We start from the raw sequence: 13,109 nt of genomic DNA, 5'->3' as shown, positions 1-13,109 counted from the left end.
GGCCTGGGCCAGTACATTCCAAAATATATTATCAGTGTTTAGAAGCAACACCCCTTTGTGACTCACCAAGTGCCCGTGTCCATGGTGTTAGCAGCTGCGCGAAGGAGCCTTGTGCACTGCTATTATATGAGTCCAAGGGCTTACCACTGCCTGTCTCCTGTCTCCCAAGAGCTCAGATTTCTCCTTTATATCATGACAGTAGTTCGGACAGGCAAGCAAGTTAGGTGAGATTATGCTGCACCCGCTCCAGTCCTTCATTTTCACAACCTTATCCTGTGCTAGTCCTTGCCCTGTGTTTATCTTATGTTGCTGCAGTGCTGTGAGTCCGGCGCTAAGAATCCAGCAACTGGGCATAATGGGAGGAGAAGAGAGGGCTGGGGTGAGAGCTGGGGCGGAAAGCAAGACTAGGGCAAAGCTTGGAGCACGGCTAGCCTGAGGGCTAGTCTGAGGAAGAGGATCGCTTTGAGAGACGGACAGAGGGCTCAGGGGTCAACGGCTCTACACCTCCGCAGGTCTGCGAGCCAGATTTGGGATGCCGGATATGGCAGGGGAAGGGCCCTCAGAGCCGTTGCTGGTGGAATCAACGCCAGTCCTGACCCGTTGCTTTCTGGCAGTTGCCAGTTGCCGAAATTTGCCCGGCTGCCCAACTGCTCACCCTCCACTCAACCCTTGACTGACCCCCGCTTCATGACTGCAACCACACGTGCCTGCTCTCCTTCTGCTTCTGGTTCACGGGTCCTCGTGCAACCTTTAATTACTTAGGCCACTCCACTTGGTAAGGATTCTTAGGTACACTTCTTTGGCCATGCAAAATAGTTTAACTTTTTCTTTTTTTTAAACAAAATAAACATTATTTCTAAAGTGTTGTTATATTATCAGGGCCGCTGGAATTATTTGATTCTACATCCATGGCAATTTTCATTTAGTTATGGATTTGCCACAATTGCCACATAATCCATCATTTGCAGCATAATTAGCAGATTTTAACAGAAAATTTGTTTCTAGCCCAACACGTGTTGCCGCTCAGTGGAAGGCCCTTGACCAAGGTTAACTAGTCACTTTTCAGTAGCTTTTTGCTGTATTTGAATGTTAAAGTGGTGCTAATGAGGTGAAGCCTTTGCTAAGACAGTGTTAACATTGGTAACGAGCATTGGTAAATGCATTAGGTTTCACCTACGATACTTGTATATGATTAAGAGGCATGCATGGAAAAGGCTTTGGCAAGTGCAATATAAAAAGTAGCTTAGAACATGTAGAATAACTACCAAGACTAACTGAAAATGCATCAGAAAGAACAGGGTGTTGGGATTCCAGTTCGACAGGTGTGGAATAAAATATATATATATATTTTTGTTTTCATTTGCAGAGTTTTATATAGCGCTGGCTAGACCCAGGGGTATCAGAGCACTTTACATGAGGATTACCGAAATACAAAATTGCATCAGTTACAGAAGCCTAGTTTCACATAGGGAAAAAAAACTGTGTTACACAGTAACAAGAGTTACTATAGCATAGAATACCATATACACGCATCATATGGGGAATAGAAGGTAGAGGAGGAAAAGTAAAAAGGGGTGGGATGTAGATCAGGCCAGGTGGAACCGGTAAAGGGGAAAGTACTTCAGGGGAGCCAAAAGTCAATGTGAAAGTCAAAACAAACCGGCTAGGAGATCATCAAACATAACATCCGGTGTCTCGGTGACTGGGCAAGATCTGAGGGGTGTACGAGACCCAGGGGTGGGGGGGTCAACTCAGGATAAAGGTCAGTCAGGTGACATAGGTCATAGTCCAGCGGCATGTTGAATCGGATTGAAGCCGCCAAGATGGAGTATGGATATATATAACTGTTGGCAATGTACTCCTTATTGAAAATCTGCAAACCTGCTGCCTGATCTACATTGAGGGCGAGTTCCTCAGAAAGGACAGGGCACTGTTTATGGGATGTGAAGTATAGCTTTTTTGTAGTTTGTATATGGCGCGAACTTGACCCGAAAGTATTGGAATGCTTTACATGAGCACCAGTTACATTACACAAGGACACATTCATTCATTTTGCAGCCTTTCACAAAAGGTTTCCGGCCCCCTGCAATGTGAGAGTGATACGCACCTTGAGCTGCCCATGAAAGTTGGGATCCAGGTGACATGCTTCTGCTTCCAGGCGTGAAACCTATGGTTGGTTCTGGAGTAAAGTAATGTTACTCACGTGCTAATTAGCTGCAGTATGTGAGAGTGACCGAATCATAAAAGAATAGAAATGTACACATATTTCTTTGGTGTGGGGTTTCCATGAAGTCTTTGTTCCCGGAGACCACTGAGCTATCTCATCCAAAGTAATAGACTGTCGATTTGGCAAGCGTTCCCCATTGGCACCGCAACTGGCAAGCAGCGAACCTCGCTGTCCAGTTCAATTAATGCAGTCCACTGAAGCTCTTGGTACGATACAGGAGTCTCAGAGACCTCAGAGTGGGGGGCATTATTTTACGTTTTGCCACTGTTGTGTGTCCTCTCACAAGCCCAGTCTCTTGCTAGACTCTTTAGCAGGCTAGTCTGCCTTGATATTACCCTAGGTTGTCACACAACCACTGAATGAACAACCCCACCCTGCAATCATGGCCGGATTTCTGTGGCCATGCACTAATAAATGTAAAATACAGTATAAATAGGTAGCTGAACATGTAGCTGTGCAATAATGCAAATGCATCTGAAACTGGGTATATTCAGAAATACCTTCACGACCAACACAAAGTGGCCACCTGAGCTGTAAGAAGAGGCTTGAGTTGACTTGGACAACGAGCGCTCTCCAGTTTGAGCACTTTCCTTCGGTTTTTTGCCAAAAGAGACCTTGCAATTTCTACTGCTTTATGGTGTCATCTTTGAAATGTGTTTCAGTAAATGTAGGAACAACTTAACGTTTGGTGTGTCCGAAATATTTTTGAATCGAAGAATGGCTGAAAATGCACTTTATGCTCACCATGTCATTAAACTGACTTCCACAGTGCTGGCTGCAACAAATAACCTGAGGAAGGGCGGGCGGGGTGGGAAAGATAGCACTGACAGCCGGGAGGTGGGGAGACTGCCCGGAAGAATCCACTGGGCTTGGGCGCATTAGTTCATGAGAAAACAAGCACATCATGCAATGATCAGAGGACCAGTCTGTCCCATGTCAGGTGCGGGCAGCTCACCAAGGCCTGCGTTCTGATTTGTATCCTGTTATTTAAGTCAAAAAGACAAAACTACAGGGCCGATACTGTGAAGAATAAGCAAGGATGGGACAACACACAACAGGGGAGGGAGCAGCAAGACAATGGAGGGCGAGAAGGGGAAAGTGCAAACAACAACGCTAAGAGGAGAAGTGACTGAAAAGAGGTGCACTCCGATAGAGGTCTAGGAACAAAGTAACAAGGCAACGTCCTGAGAGGCGGACATGTTAAAGTCAGGCTGTCAGCATGAGGAAGCTAATGCTAAGGGAGAGACAGCATGAAACTGATGAAGCACATCATGCGTATGAGAGGGTGCCATGTTGAGAGCTTGAAATGAGTGCTGCCAGATGCTGTAAATGGACACTCTAAATGCTTGCTGTGCAGGTAAAAACCTTTAAAAAGTAGTTCCAGAAACGAGATGGAAACAGTACTTCGGTACCGGGAAACCATTAAGAGAAGCACACAAGAGGAACAACACGAGGAAATAGGATGTGCTAAGCCAATAGAAACAGAGGAAAAGTAAGTGGCAAGCACAGGAACCAATGAAAAGCAAAGAAACCCTGGGGGTGGAATGTAAGTCCCATTTAAGATGTATTTAATACAAAAGATTTCACAAGCACAGCACAAGCGCTGTTCAGGCAACACCTAAAAATGACAATTTGTTGAAGTAATACTGTCACAAAATGTGCCCTGTTACGCTGCATAATTTGCCTTTTCTTGATGCATAATTTAGTCAACTCTGCTACATAACTTGCTTCACACCTGTCACCTGCTGCATAATTCCAGCGGCCCGGGATATTATACTCTGTGTATTTAGAAATATAAAAGACCAATATCGCCGTTCCAATTTGTTCCCATCATTTTAATCCTGTTTCACCTTATCGTTTCCAACCAATACTATATACCGCCGCCCTGCCGTCGAGATGTTTCTGGTAGGCTGTTTTGTGTTACGTTCGTACAGTACCACCTCTCAGCCGCTCTTCCCTTGTCCCGCCGTCACAAGCTGCCTGTTTACAAACACTGGGAGGGACGGTTATTGGTTCCCGGTTGGAGCTGCCTGTCTAGAGCAGCATCACTGATGAAAAAGAGGAGGGGTGAGGTGATGCGTCACACATCATCACTGGAGGGGAGGAGAGTCAGTGCGTCACAGCATCATTTGCGGGGAGGGAGACTGGTGCGTCACGGCATCACGGGAGAAGGCGCTGTGGTACCCGCAGCATCAGCAGCACAGCCAGGAGCATCCAAGCCGGACCTTGACCCGCCAGCCCAGGTCAGACCACCAGACGACGTTTTTTGAAGGGGGTGTCGGCAGAAGGGAGACAGGTGGGATGGAAGTGGGGCGCTGTTGGTAGAGAGAGGGTGGATGGGGCAGAGCGCAGATAAAGAGAAGGCTGGGTGGTAGAGGGAGGATCTCAGGTGATGAAGGAGAGAGCGGAATATGACTCCCGAGGAGAATGTGAAGAGGGAACGTGAGAAGAGGATGGAGGAAAGAGAGGACGAGGATAGACAGTAGGGATGAGGATAAAAGGGTACATGAAAGAATAAACACAGCAGAGGAGAGCGAGTAGAGGGTGAGGAGGGGAGTGGAGGACAGAAGCAGAAACGGAGATGAGAAAGAGGGAGAGTGGAGGGAACGGTATGGGGGAGAGGGGTTAGAAGAACCGAGGAGCTATTGGTACGTCGGAGAAAGGTCGAAGAGAAGAAGATGCGCCCGAGAGGGTTAATTTGAGGATTTCAAAGGATGGAGACGAGAAGGAAAGGAAGCTTGAGGCAGAAAGAGGGTAATGACGAGAAGAGGATGGGTCGAATAGAGGGGGTCAGAAGATTAAATGGAAGGAGCAAAGGAAAGAGGGGCGCGAGGAGAAAGTGGGGAGAGAGGCAGATTGGGGAATTGGAGGGGACTGAAAGAAACGGTCAAGGGGGAGACTGCATGGAGCTGCGAGCGGGATCTAGAGAGAAGAAGGCATGAAAGGGGTATGAAGGGAAGAAGAGGGAGTGATGCGAAGGAGAGTGAAAGAGGGATAGACATAGAAGGCGTAAAGAGAGCAAAATAGAGGGGAGGGAGGATGCTGGGTGAAGCTGGGGGCGGAGGATACTCTAACGGTACTGGGTGGAGAGGGAGTCTGTGCAGATAAACAACATCCGCCCAACGCAGGCTGGGATCTGTTCTCTGTCATGTAGTGCTCATTTATTGTATTAGCATATCCACCAGTCAGACACCCCCCTCCGTCGAGGGAGCCATGGTTCCTTCCAGTCCTCCATGTGCCCGATTCTATCAATGTGTTTATTGTTCGTTTTTACATCTGCATATTAACCCCTTCGGTGCTCATGACGGAATGGTTCCGTCATGACCCACGGTTGAGCTGTGCTCATGACGGAACCATTCCGTCATGACCACACCCGCGCAAGATTCCGTCAGCACAGCGGCGGAATCTGCGCAGCATCGAAGGGGTTAAGGTATCAAAGCGATGTTTGTTTTGGGCATCCTCTAACACTGAAGACGTAAAGCTCACTGCCCTAATGTACTAAGATTTGTGCCCGAATTGCTTTTTAATGGTAAAAACATCAACACAATGGAAGTGGCGGTTGGTGACCCACAAAAATGGTGGTCGACATAAATAGAATTCAAAAATATACATACAAATAAACATTAAAATATGGGAAAACATTTTTTTCACTTACCTGAGCCTGCAGTACGTCCTCGATATTCTCCAACCCCTAGCTCCAGACTCCTCCAAATACAAGGTCCCACAGCTCCCACAGGTCCTTATCTAATCCAGACACTGCTCTCATGCCGCATGAGAGAAGCGTCTGGATTGGCTGGAGCAGGCTTCCTCAGCGCTCCGAAGAGCACGGAACGCCTGTGCCTGTTCTCCAACCCTGGGTTGGAGAGGTTGAATTGCGCATGTCGGTTTGGCCGTAGCAAGGTATCCGAACAAACCAACATGCTCCGTTCTGCAGAAAGCTGGAAAAATAAAATGGTAATAAAATTGTTTTATTACCATTTTGTTTTTTCAGCTTTCTGCGCAGCAGTGTGTGGGGGAAATATATTCACAACCTCATTCGAAGGATGTACAGTAGCTTTAAACTTGATACATATTTGTATCAAATATACAATGGTGCTTTCTTGGTAAATTGAGTTCGGTCCCCTTTTTTGTGTGTCCGCCATTTCCTGAAATACGCAGATACATTTCCATAGAAGAAACAGTGAGTTAAGTGAATTATAATGTGTAAAAACTGATGTTAGAGACCTTTCTCACATTCATTCTCCATTAGGAGGTGGGAAACTTGGACTTGGGTGCAAAAACGGACTCAATTCAGTGTGATAACAAATTCTGCTTAACCAATTTTTGGCCCCGATTTTCCCACAATCCCTTACATTGAGAAAGAAAATGTACTAAATAGCTCTTTCAGAAATATCACATATAGAATTATAGATGGGTAACAGTGAATTACGGAGATGTTTTTCACAGAGCTGTTCTGAGTGTCAATAGACAGACAACAAGAGCAACGCTCAAGTTGTTTATGATGTCACTCAGAACCTCGAGGTGAAAAACGTCCCCTTAATTCACTTTTTACCCATCTATAATTTTATGCTATGTATGGCTCCAAAATCACCTTCTCCTGCTTTCAACTGCTACGCAGTGGCGTAATGGTGGAGCCAGAACTAACTCAGCCTCTCCTCCCAGTCCCAAATTATTTTTTAAAACATATCTGCAATCTCTAACCAACCCTGACCACCTTCTCGGCTTTCCGTCCTCCTGCTACAGTGGGCTTTCTGCTTTCAATTAAAGCAGACAGGCTATAAGGGAGGTCAGACAGCATGGCCTGGAAGGCCTTTGGGACATCACAACAATGGGTAACCAGTTTTGTTATCAACTGTTGCCAATGTCATAGCAGTGAGATATGACATTTATACATTGAAATTAACTATAGAGACATACACAACAACCGAATTATCTGTCTGTACACAGATAGTAGCAGGTATACATGAGATCATGACAGAAGGTGACAACATGGACTGGTGGTGGTGTAGAGAACCACTCATGGCCACTCTCAGAATGCCGGTTAATAGTTCCATGAAAGCACGGGGTGTTCAGAGTGTGGGCTGGCCTTACAAAGGTCTCAGTGGGTTGAGGGCCTGGTAGGGTGTTGTTCAACTTAGAAGTGGCGTTTCATGACGAAGAGGATGACCTATTACCTGTGGTCAAAGGGAGGAATTTACAGTGGTAGGGTGCCAAAGAGTGGGACCATCCTGAAATTTGAGATCCAGTTTGTTAATTCTATTTTGCTTGGCTCTTGTCACTCTCCTGACCCTTTAATCTCTATGTAGGGTCCCTTTACCAGCTCCTACCTAATCAGGTGTGTCATTCTAAAAGTATGCATTCAATGTTCAGATCATTTTCAGATGATCTGATAACCCTGAATAGGACCCAGATGTTATTCAGTCTACCTTCTCTGTTGCACAGGAAAGGATGAATGGCTGGCCAAGCTTAAATAAGTTTACAATAACGTTTTTACAGATAGCTTCCTCAGCAAAACTGGAAGAAGTTAAACAAGAGAAGCAACACATGATAATTATTGACTCTGCACTCAGGACAGGCTAAAAATGCTTTGTGTCATTTCTCCATATAGGATCATATTAAAGCTATAGTACACTGAGCAGTTATAGAGGCTCACTGCTTCCTGTTAGCGCAGCATAGAGACACAATTGCTAGCCCAATCACTAGCTTGAAACTTAACGATTGCTGTGTCTTACTTATTGACATTTCTAAGAAACAGATCCAAAAACATCAATTTCTTCAAAACTCAGCTGCTAGCATGGTTGCCAATGTCCTTAGGGAAGACCAGTCCTGCCCCACTATTAGAAGATTGTTCTAGATTCCTGTTAAGGTTAGAATGAAATTTGGTAGGCTCTGCTTGACCCACTGGTCCCTGTTTGGGGTTGCTCTAGACTGTCTTAAGAACAGACTTGGAATTCACAATCCCTCTTGGACTCTGCAGTTGATTGGTATAAATCTCTGAGAGGTCCTAAGGTTTAGCAAGGCACAAGCAGCTAGCAAACACCTTGTCCTCTTATGCTTACTGCATATTAGAACATTGGAATGTTGAGCATGCCATTGAAAAACATAGAGTGCTCCAGGCTTCTAATGGTCGATAGAAGCCCGGAGCATCAACATTCCAATGTATGTTCACAGCAACAGCTGTGAACAAAGGCCTCACGGAGGCCGAGGGGATTTCAACCCTCTCGGGCTCCATGAGGCCTTTGTTTTACAAATTAGAACAATCTGCCCTCAGGGGCGGAATGTTCCAATAGCTTTAAACCCCTCCGTAGGGGGCTCTTGCGACCATTAAAGGCGGGCCCTCGCCTTCGACTTTTGCCTTTAATGCTGGAGCGGGCCTTTAATGGCTTAGAAATTAGGTTAAGATCATTTCACCTGATGAACTTTATCCTAAGCACTGCAGGGCTCTGTGGTCTGAAACACTGGACCATTGCTTGATAATGAAAAGAGCTGGCAACAGGGTTTAAAATCGTAGATGGCTGATGGTGGTGGAAAGAGTGCGCATCTACACACAGTAGAACAAATTTGGAAAAATCTGATAATAGATCTAAAGACCAGAATCATGGACGTGTGGAGGGATCTTTGGTAGGTTAGGAACAACCATTATGTTTTTTGTGTCTGTAAATGGCCATGAAGTATATTTAAATTTGGAATGACCTGTACAAATTGTTCAACTGAGTATTTCAATAGATGTCTATGGGCCATTTGTATCAAGCCTTTTTCCCATTTGCAAATGGGCAGATTCTCAGAATCGGCCCGTTTGCGTATTGGAAAAAGCCTTTTGGGATGTATCTTCTCAAAAGGTCATCGCAAAATAGAGAATTGCAAAATTTGCGATTCTCTATTTTGCAAATGCAATTGAGAAATTGCAAATTGTGATTCCTTAAATTCAATTCTGGAAGCACCAGAAATTTGCTATTTGGCCTTAAGGAATTGCAAATTACCACCAACTTCAGGTTGGAGGTAATTTGCGATTTTCTTTAAAAAAGCACTTTTTTGATTTTTTAAAAGTGCCATATGTCACACATACATGCCCTTAGGGCATGTATGTGCACACAATGTGCACACATGCATATTTCAGGGGTGCAACAGGGTGTCCTTTTGGCACCCTTGCAACCTTGAAATTGCATTCCAATTTGCGATTCTCTAATTGGTAATCGCAAATTGAGAATGTCTTCCCATTCATTCCTATGGGCCTCCTAGCCCAAAGGAATGAATGGGAAGGTATTCCTTATTGACGAATCTCAATTTGCGATTCGCAAATAAGGAATATGTAGGATTCGCAAAATGTTTTGCAATTCTATTTTGCGATTCTCTAATTGCAGTTCGCTAAAAGTCGCAATTTGAGAATCGCAAAACTCTTTTTGATAGATATGGCCCTATGTCCTATATAAATGACAAATAATAATATTAATAATGTTAACAATAATAATAATGACAATTAAAACAGAAGTGTCTACTTCTCTGATAAAGAAAGTATGCTACTGTTTCAAAAGGATGAGGCCCATGGATCCTGAGTTACATAGAAATAAAATTCAGACCAGAAAACAGAGATTATCACAATAAATTATATAAAAATATGTTTTCTAAATTTGTATTCCATTGCCTGTTTATCATGTAACAAGTTACCACAGAAAGAGTAAAACAAAGAAGGCCATAGTGAGAGCCATTGGTCTCTGATGAATACACTCATCCTCCTCCCGCTTTTGTATAGGGATTGAATGGGTTTTAAATTGAGTGTGACAAGAATACGTTTTATTTTTGACAGAAAAATAAAGCAGATTCTTTTTTATACCTATCCCATGTCAGATGCTGATTAAGTATGTCAAACCTGTCAAAGTGGTTGTTTTTAGCGAGCAGAAGAAGGGACTGTGAAGAGACTTCATAGGTAGACGAGTTGACCATAGAAGAATGAACACCATAAGACAGTTCATGATCTGCCATCATTTTAAGTTGCCAACGGTAGACAATGAGTTAATAAGTGCGCTACGGCTGACTGTGTCAGAGGAGGCAGTGCCATTGAGAAAGATGAGACTGGACGATTGATGGTTGTGGTGATAAACTTGGAGATAATTTGTTGTGTGATCCATGGAATGTGATTGAAGTTTGCTGTAGAGATTGTTGGAAGAGAAGTATTAGATCTTGTCTGAGTCGGTACTTTGGAGAAGAATGGAAGGGGGATTGCGGCGTTAGTTGAAGAAAGAAGAGGATTTGACAACAGGCTTTCTGAGAATGAGGACAGTGCTTGTACGAAGCTGGCTCTTTATATGGTGGACCAAAAAGAGACACACCATGTAGAGAGTCCAGACGAACCGCAGAGGAATTACAAAGGCCCAAATGACACCCCAAATGCTCTCTTTTGTGTTGTGTGGGTGAGCAGTTAGGCATATGAGAGGGTAGTGCTAAGCATTTATTACACACACAAAGGCAGTAAGTGAAACCACACTCAATAAAGAAATCCGACACCAATTTATAAAAATAACACATACTTTTATATAAAGTTAGATACCAAAATCATCTGAATCGGGTAAGTACTTTTTGAGTTATGAATTTCTACAGTTTTCAGAAATGGACACTGCATTTTCTAGATCGGTTATGTTATCCTATGGAGGAAAAACATGTATTGCATTTGGGCACTTGACAAAGACCTACAGGACTAAACTTCAGGACTTACGGTGAGTATGGGACAAGGTCCAAGGCCACACCAAGTCACCTTGGGAGGCTCTGGGGCATCCGGGTGCTGAGGTGTGTCACGACTTCGGGTGTCCCATTCACTTCAATAGGAGAATGGTCCTAAGATGGTACCAAGAGGCTGCAAGCAGGAACTGGGGACCAGTCTGTGGGAACCAACGGGGCCTCAGCCCTTGAGATCCTCAGGCACATAGGGACGCCTTTGGTCCACTTCTCCTCAGGCTGTGGGGCTCGGGTGCAGTGGTGTCTTTTGACATTGGAGTCTCTTGTGGTTAAAGAGGGCCTGCAGCAAGAGGCTGTAGGCGGTGACTGGAAGACAAATCTGGGAAACTCAAGCATGGGCTTAGCTCTTGTGGATCTGGGGACCCCGTTGGCACTGTCCCCTCCCTTGAACTCGGGCTGTGGCGTGCGGGTGCATAGGTCCTGTAAGGAGTTGGGTAGCGGCAGTCACAGACTCATGTCTTGGTCTTTGTTTTGTAGAAGAGTGGCAAAGAGGACTGCTGGGCCACTCACAAAGTGGGTCTCACTGTCCCTGAAGTCCCTCAATGTGCAGGTCGGTCTTGCTCAACATTGGTGTCCTGACTGGGCACAACAAACCTTGGCTGTTGCAAGGGGTCCAATACCCCGGCTATCAGTCCTGTGCTGCTCTGGGTAGTCCTGGTGTCCTCTCACTCGGTGGGAGGGCAGATCTGACCTCCGGGAGCACAGAGTCCTCTTCCTGGGGAGCTGCTGCATCGGCTGGCTGGAGAGCGGCAACCTGGTGAACTGCACCTCGCGTCTTTGGTGCCTGCAGCTGCAGAGGAGTATCTCTTCTACTCCAAGGGAGATTCTTTGGTAATTGTGAAGCACCGGCAGCCCTCTGGGTTTCTTGAGCTCTGAACACCAGCAGGATGAGTTAGATGCTCCACGAGGGTCTGGTGCAGCAGGCTCGCTGGCAGGGTTGGTACCATGTCAGTCGTGCTCCCCGGTTCTCGGGTTAGCAGCCTTCGTCTTCCACTCCTTTTGTGTCCAATGAAATCTGAAGTCTCGGTATCAAGGGTCCCCTAAATACTCAATTTAGGGGCATTAATGGGAACTGTCTAAAATTGGAGCAGGCTCGGATGTCATCTGGCAATCTGTTCCAATGGACTGGGACAAGGTGTGAGAAAGCACGGCCGCCCACTCTGGCTTTCCTGATTCTCAGGGAACAGAGCCGCTGTCAGTTGCTCAATCTCAGTTGGCGTGCGGGGATATATGGTTTAAATTTCTTCATTAGATAGGCTGGACCAATCCCCTGGAGTGCTTTAAACACTAGGCACAGGAGCTTGAAGACTGCTCTTTTCCTGAAAGACAGCCAGTGCAGTTGTCTCAGAAGGGGTCCTGACGGAGTTCGCACAGGTTGATTGAGGGCTAGACGCGCGGTTGTATTCGGACAACTTTCAGCCTGGACAGTAAGTCTTCCCTATTCCCTACCAGTAAAGAATTTCCATAATCTCGTCTACTGACTAGAAGTGCCTGTATAAGGGCTTTTCTGGCCGAAAGGGGGATCCAAGGGAAGATTTTTCTCAGCATTTGCATCACACTAAAGCAGGTGCCCGAGATGGTTTTCACATGCTCCTCCATGGAAAGTCTGTCATCAATTATGACGCCCAGATTCTTCGCCCACTTTTTTGGCGTAGGAGATTCCCCGAGGTCTACTGGCCACCAATCTGAGGTCCATAGCTCCTCTGCTTTCCCGAACAGCAGGATCTCTGTTTTATTGGAGTTAAGCTGTAAAAAGTACACAGTCATCCATGTGGCTAGTTTTAGCATACAGTTTTTAAATTTTGCTGTGGTCGACGCGGGATCCGTCTCCATAGTGACTATCACTTGAGTATCGTCCGCGTACGAGATCGTATCGAACTCACAAGATCTAATGATAGTGGCCAGAGAGGACACAGAGATGTTGAACAAGGTGGTACTTAAGATGGCTCCCTGAGGTACCCCCTTGTCCACCACCATGGTCTGTGATCTGAACGTGTCCAATTGGACACATTGTGTTCTGTCGGCCAGGAAGCTTTGTAGCCATTTTAGGGCCATTCCTCTGACACCAATCTCTTGTAGCTGATCCAGAAGAATTCTATGAGAGATGGTGACAAAAGCTGCCGGCAACTCAAGGAGAACTAGCATCGTTGGT

At 45.5% G+C, this 13,109-nt stretch overlaps 1 protein-coding gene across 1 annotated transcript in view; it reads left to right on the top strand.

Annotated features, from left to right (window-relative positions):
- The first annotated feature begins 4,353 nt into the window (after positions 1-4,353).
- CLIP3 (CAP-Gly domain containing linker protein 3) overlaps positions 4,354-13,109 on the top strand; it is a 193,269-nt gene continuing 184,513 nt past the window's right edge. Inside the window, exon 1 of the mRNA XM_085625217.1 lies at positions 4,354-4,470. The gene's annotated coding sequence lies outside the window, so the exon portion shown is untranslated. The remainder of the gene's footprint in view (positions 4,471-13,109) is intronic.

The sequence above is a fragment of the Triturus cristatus genome, chromosome 9 (genome assembly GCF_964204655.1).
Source record: "Triturus cristatus chromosome 9, aTriCri1.1, whole genome shotgun sequence".
Lineage (NCBI taxonomy): Eukaryota > Metazoa > Chordata > Amphibia > Caudata > Salamandridae > Triturus > Triturus cristatus.
The sequence above is the reverse complement of the archived record's forward strand: the minus strand, read 5'-3'. Positions and strand labels throughout refer to the sequence as shown.